Source organism: Apteryx rowi, unplaced genomic scaffold (assembly GCF_003343035.1).
Source record: "Apteryx rowi isolate R43461 unplaced genomic scaffold, aptRow1 scaffold_59, whole genome shotgun sequence".
Taxonomy (NCBI): Eukaryota; Metazoa; Chordata; class Aves; order Apterygiformes; family Apterygidae; genus Apteryx; species Apteryx rowi.
The window spans coordinates 944,409-950,408 of record NW_020450860.1 but is presented as its reverse complement, the minus strand read 5'-3'; the positions used below and the strand labels follow the sequence as shown (position 1 = coordinate 950,408).

Here is a 6,000-nt window from a genome sequence, read left to right as displayed (position 1 = left end):
GTGTGTTTCCTTGGGGCTTTTTTCGTTTTGGTCTCCGTTTTTTATTTATTTTTTTGAGAAAACTTTTAATTAACGTTTTTTGCCGGCCCCGAGCTGGTTTTCGCGTCCGGCCTGCACGGCCCAGTGGCAAACGCCGAATTTGGGTAATTTCACGGGCCGCGGCGCAAAAGAAATCGCGCGTGAGGAGGTATTTTTATATATAAAAATATATTTTAAATAAGTGTAAAGTAATTTGGCGGACTAATTTAAAATAATAAAATTTGGCGCCGGATTTGGGGAGTTGGTTTGTTTGTTTGTTTGTTTGTTTGGGGGGGTTGCTCGTTACTTGCTTTGCACAGGAAATTTGAATATCCTGGCAAATGCAGACTTCCAAGTGCAGCTTTCTTTCGTTGAATTAGTTCCCGTTGCTGATCTGCTGTGATGAGATGGGGGGGGGGGAAGGTTTCTTTTTTTTTTCTTTTTTAATTTATTTTAAATACATCATTTTTACCACATGTACATCAGGTACATAAACACTTTTTTTTTTTTTTATGGTTTAAGAAAATCGGCTTTCCAAAACTAAAACATGAAATTTGGGGGAGGAAAAAAAAATTGCGCTTTTCTGCTCTGTGGGTACGTAGGTAGGTGAGCGAACATCTGCCAAGTTTCATCATCTTCTGTTCTGAAGAAATCAAAAGAAGTCGCCATCGACTGTGAAAGTCTGTATTTAGTTAATCCACTTTGGTGGGAAATACAGTAAAACTGAACTGCTAATGCAATAAACATTTATGAAATATAAGAGGGAAGCTTCAAGTTAATGCTTCAGGCGAACTGATCCATATTTTTTATATATAATATATATGTATATACATAACTAGTGTGTGCTTGTTATGTTTTGAATTAATGTTCATCTGACCAAGAAAAAATTTTTTTTTCCCTGTTCTTAACAAATAAACTTTATAGGATTCGGGCTTCCAGATCTGTCCCTTGTTGTTTAAAACTGGATGAGATGACAATGCAAAAAATGGAAGTAACAAGAAGCATCATACTTTTCTTCTGTTCGGCAGTGTTGAGAAAAAACTGTGGATCCTGGAATTTTACTGTGGATTTTACTGGTTTTCTGGAGTACTGTAAGTCGAAGTCTTATCCTGCAGGCCTTTGCAAGTACAAGTAGCTCGGTGTCATGTTAATAGACCTGTCTTGGTACAGTCAAACTAGTAACAATATTTGGGTCAAAATTAAATAAAATTAACAAATTAATTTTGTACATTATTTGAATTTGCCCTTTGTAGTAGCAGTTTGGTTTCGGATGTTCTGTTCCGTGGAAAGGCATGTTAAAGTTACGTGATTTAACATGCAGAAAGTACTCTGTGCTAAAACTTAAATGTAGCTCTAATGTGCTTTTATTTATCTAAAATGCATGCTGTTCCTCTAATCTTTTTCTAAATAGGTTAGTGAGGAAATAATAATTTTAATTTTTAATTAAGTGTATGAGAAATTATCCACACTTATATAGCTTTGATATACGAGCGCATATTAAAATATATTTTATGCATTTATTTTCTGCCACTTGGGAAGAAGCCTTAGCTGCATAAAACGTGTGTAGCAGCGATTTTCGTGTGACATTTGCACACCGAGGAGATGCGCTGTAGATGCCTGTGCAAACGAAAGTAACTTTGCTGTGTGCAGTTCCCACATCTGACTGCTAGTGCTGCTTAATAGTCATTTCTCTTTACACTGCCTTAGCTCGACTTCGACAGGCTTGTGAGTCAAGTCGTATCAGAAATGTAATAGCTGGAAACATTTGGCGGTTGTCGATCAAACATCGGGTCTGATTCCAGCTATTAGCCACATCTGTAAATATTAATACATGACTTTGTTTAAATTTCATTGTTCAAATGAAGACAGAAATGAAAGTGGTGTGATTTTTCAGACCCAGTCAGATACGAAGTGTTTCAGTGGGTGCTACTCACCCCTTTGCTTTTGTTGCTTTTTTTGTCTCACTGATGTCTGGGACCTTCAACTGTAATGAGATTATTTATTTTAGTCTTTTTGTAAAGTAAATGCTTTTTTTTTTTTTTTGCTTTTTTTTTTTTTAATTATCCTTTCAAAGGAGAACAATGTCTTCAGGATTTGTTGTGCCTTTCTCTTGAAAAACAGTTTGATAGCATTTTTTTTTTCCCCGTGCCTAAATATATAGGAAATACTTAATATTTACTTGTCTTTGAGCTTACCTAGCACTGAAGTGGAGAGTGTGCAAGTCAGTGAAGGCTGTATATGCAAATCTGTCCTGTCATGGGCTCGTATATTTATTTCCTTTCCTTTCCCATGGCGCTCTTTCTCACTTTTTTTTTTGGGGGGGGGCGGTTATAATGTCAGTAAAGAGGGACTGAGTTGCATTTTAAGGGAACCCTCTATTTCAGGGTGAATTTGTTTGTGTGTGTGTTTGGGGGGGGGGATTGTTTTCTACTTAATTGCCCAATATACTTTGGCAAGCAGAGGTCTCATTGTTTTGTGCAATGGATTTCTGCATGTTCAAATTCCCCAGTTACTTGGAAGATTAATTAAACCTCTGTAGATGTCTGGCTTGTGTATGTGACAGGTAGAAGTCTTAATTTCTAGAAATAAGCAGTGTGTAAACAGCAAGCGTGGAGCCCTCGTTTGCTCAGGGCAGAAGAAGAAACATGCAYGTGACTCACCTCCGGTGCTCGCTTCTCGTCCGTAGGGTGGAAGTGAGCGGCATGTTTGGGAAGCTCAGGTTTTGTGGAATATTTTGATGCCTTTGCACTGAAATAGAGCTCTCGAGGCTGCCCAGAGCACGAATGGGGCACAGTTCCCAGGCAGCAGGTGCTGCTGGAGGTGCTACCCCAAATACTCTGTATTTTACCTGCTTGTCCGAGGGGTGGTTTAGCTTCCAAAGCAACACAAATAATACGTTTCCTTTCCCTCTGGGCCGTTGCTCTGCTGGATCGATAGGCCCCTCTTGCCGTTTTAACTTTTGTGGAGAAGGAGGGTGCGAGGAGGGGGGTTGCTGCTCGCCAAGCTGTTGCACGGCAGCTTTTTCCACGCGCCGCATGCGGGACCCTGCTTGCCCGCAGAGCTGCTGCTGCTTTTGGTGCTGCTTCTGCACTGGGGCCTGGTGGGCACCGTGTCAGCCCCCCTCGCACCGCGGCGCCACGGACCACTGGGCCTCCCGGTGCCGTTCGCAAGGAGCGCGCTGCTGGCAAGCGGCTCGCTCTGATGGTGCTGCTGGCCCTGGCTAAAGCAACTGGGAGAATGGGGAGAGGGATGCATTCGTTGCTTAAATACTTCCTCGTGGACTGGCCTGTCTGGGGGGTGAAAATCTGCTTTCACCCACCCTGTTCAAAAAGGTTTGTGCCCGTCAGAGCCTGTGTATATTATCTTTGTCCTTTGCATGCAGCCAGGYTGGGGGAGAAGATGCTCTGTGGCTGTGCTACAGCACAGGTCACCCCTCTGCAGCGCGGCACCTGTTGGCGTGCCTTGTAAACTCTTTTCTGTTGTGTTTTCTAGTTCCTGTTGAAACAGAGATTGCCCTGTGTCAAGCGAGAATCACTTGCAGGAGGAGCTGATGCGTCTTTGCGTTCAGTCGAAGATGAGTTGGGAAGGTGAGTTTGTGTGCCTGCCCACTTTGAACTGCTTGTAGCATCCCCGTCCCCGGCGCTCTGGATAAACACAAAGCCCTCTGAAGTGCAGAGCCTCTTTGGGCACTGCGGTTAACACCTAGAGGAGGCGGAGATAAAACTCTCAGAACATCCTTTTCGGTTACCATCTCTCCAATTTAATACTGAGGATCCAAAACACTGAGTTTGAAAAATCCTGAAAGAAACTGAAGTGTGAAATGGGACACTTCAAACACATAGCTTTGTATTGCTTAAATAGTTACGGTCTCATAGCATAAATTCACATATCTTCTCAGATCTGTATTTTACTGCCTATCCCGAGTTGCCCATTGCTCAATATTCAGAGTGACTGTTGGTCTTTTCTCTGTCAGAAAAAAGATTGGTGGACATGTATTGAACCCTCACTTGGGAAAGTCACACTTGCTTAGGAGAGAGCTCTTTGCCCCCCTTGTCGATCTAGGCTAAAGACTGATCGTATATAAACATTCATTAAAACATGAACCTCAAACACAATCAAAATGGATTCTAGAACTAAGCTTGTTTGCTGTTGCTTTTTCCCTTTTTTTTTTCTTAAGTCACTTGAAGAGATGAAAGAAATAAGACTACACAGGTACAGTCAAGTAAAACATTGTTACAGAAACAAAATGAAGGGTAAAATTATGTGGGGGCTTGTGTTGTTTTAGCTTATGCAGGTTTAACTTTCTCTTTGTATTTGTTTCTTTGCAGTAAGTAGCAATTGCTCTTTAGAGAGCTGGAATTAGTGCTATCAGTACTGAGGAGACTGAAGTGGAGAAAAAATAGTGCTTTTTTTGTTGGCAAATATTTAATTTAAAAACTTGCAATAATTTGGCACAGGTCATAAGAGCTTTTGAAATTCCTATTTTTAAGTTTGCTAAAAAGGCAGAGACTAGGAGGTGGACAAACTGGAACTCGGATAACCAGCGCGTTCAGAGACAGCACAAGCATTTGAACTAATAGCACCATTTCTGACATTGTTCAGTTTTTTGTGATGCTGCTTTTTAAGAAAATGAATTGAAGGAAGTTGTCACATAACTGAAAAAAAGTCAAAAGGAAACACAAAAATGTCAGGCTATCTGCTTCTGTACTGGTACTCACATGCTGACGTGTAACTGCCTCTGGCGGCTCTGCACTTGAAAGTTACAGCCTTGTTTGTGCTCTTTTCTGCCCTGCAGTTATTTTCTTCTCTTCTGGTATGGGCAAGGGAGGCAGTGAAGTACCAGGGTATTTTCCATTTCTGGTAACTTAAGTTTTGTCATTCAAATAGGGAATGAGCATGATCTAATCTTAAAAAAAAAAAAAAGTTTTTTTTGTTTTTTGGTTTTTGTTTTTTAAGATGTCTCAAAAGTCAAAATGATCCAAATGAAAATAATTTTAGGAAAGCATAAAACAGTTTTGCACTGTAGGAATTTGGATTTAAATCCAAACGGGACTGCTCCTGGAAAATCCCTGGTGTTCAGCAGCCCTGAAAAGGGAAGTACAAGGTAGCATTTCCCAAGAGACCATTTGGAAGGGCCGGAAAGGTCTGTGGGATCTTTACAGTAGATCAGCACATCTGCTAGATCTGAAAGTGTAGGTTTGCTGAGGCCCAAGTGTTAAGTATGTTTGGGGGCTGGGGAGAATGCCTTATTTCTGATTTTGTTTCTGAAACTGGTTTGTTTACTCTGTGTAACTGCTTGTTCTTTTATAGTTACAGACTTTCCGATAGCACCCATGAAGAGAAAAAAAAAAAAAGTCCAGTGATGGTAATGCATGCACATTACATGTCTTCATTGTAGAGTGTTCTTCAGTACCTTATATCATGGCTTAAAAAAAAATCAAAATACCATTTGGAATGTCAACATTCAGTGGGCTTTGAGGAGATGTAGCAGCACATCATGGTTTGTAGGGACAAGGAGATACAGACCATTCTGGGCTGCCTCATTACCTCAAGGATAAGACAAGAAAGTGAGCTTCTGGTTATCATAGATGTGGAAGCTAACACATTCCCCTGTATCTCTTTAGTTCAGTTGAACAGGTACGTGTAGATAAGTTTTCTCGGTGCTTATATCTGTGCACTTCCTTTGCAGCTGCAAATATATACTGTATGAATTTGTGCTTGTGTGTGTCTGAACGGGGCTGGGCCTGCAGGCAGGAAGGACTTTCAGCTCCTTTTTGTTTTCCAACGTGGGCATGGCTTGATCTTGGCTGGAGCACAATGCCTTCAGCTGGCTTCTTACCCCTCACATGCTGTTCGAGGTAACGCTCCTGCCGGTCCGTCCTTTCCTGGCAGAGGGTTTGCCAGGTACTGTTACCCCGCGCGCAGGGGGGTCTGGAGGCCGCGGAGAGGCGCTAGGATGGAAAGCTGTCAGCAGTGCTCTAG

The 6,000-nt window shown here is 41.7% G+C and overlaps 1 long non-coding RNA gene across 3 annotated transcripts; it reads left to right on the top strand.

Annotated features, from left to right (window-relative positions):
* The first annotated feature begins 13 nt into the window (after positions 1 to 13).
* On the top strand, positions 14 to 5,733 carry LOC112974117. Of its 3 annotated transcripts, none has more exons than XR_003256161.1 (4): positions 14 to 187; positions 943 to 1,109; positions 3,511 to 3,605; positions 5,329 to 5,733. It is a non-coding gene; the product is annotated as an uncharacterized LOC112974117 (long non-coding RNA). The 3 variants fall into 3 exon arrangements; XR_003256162.1 differs by having other exon boundaries at positions 4,196 to 5,733; XR_003256160.1 differs by having other exon boundaries at positions 3,511 to 5,733.
* The last annotated feature ends 267 nt before the right edge of the window (positions 5,734 to 6,000 follow it).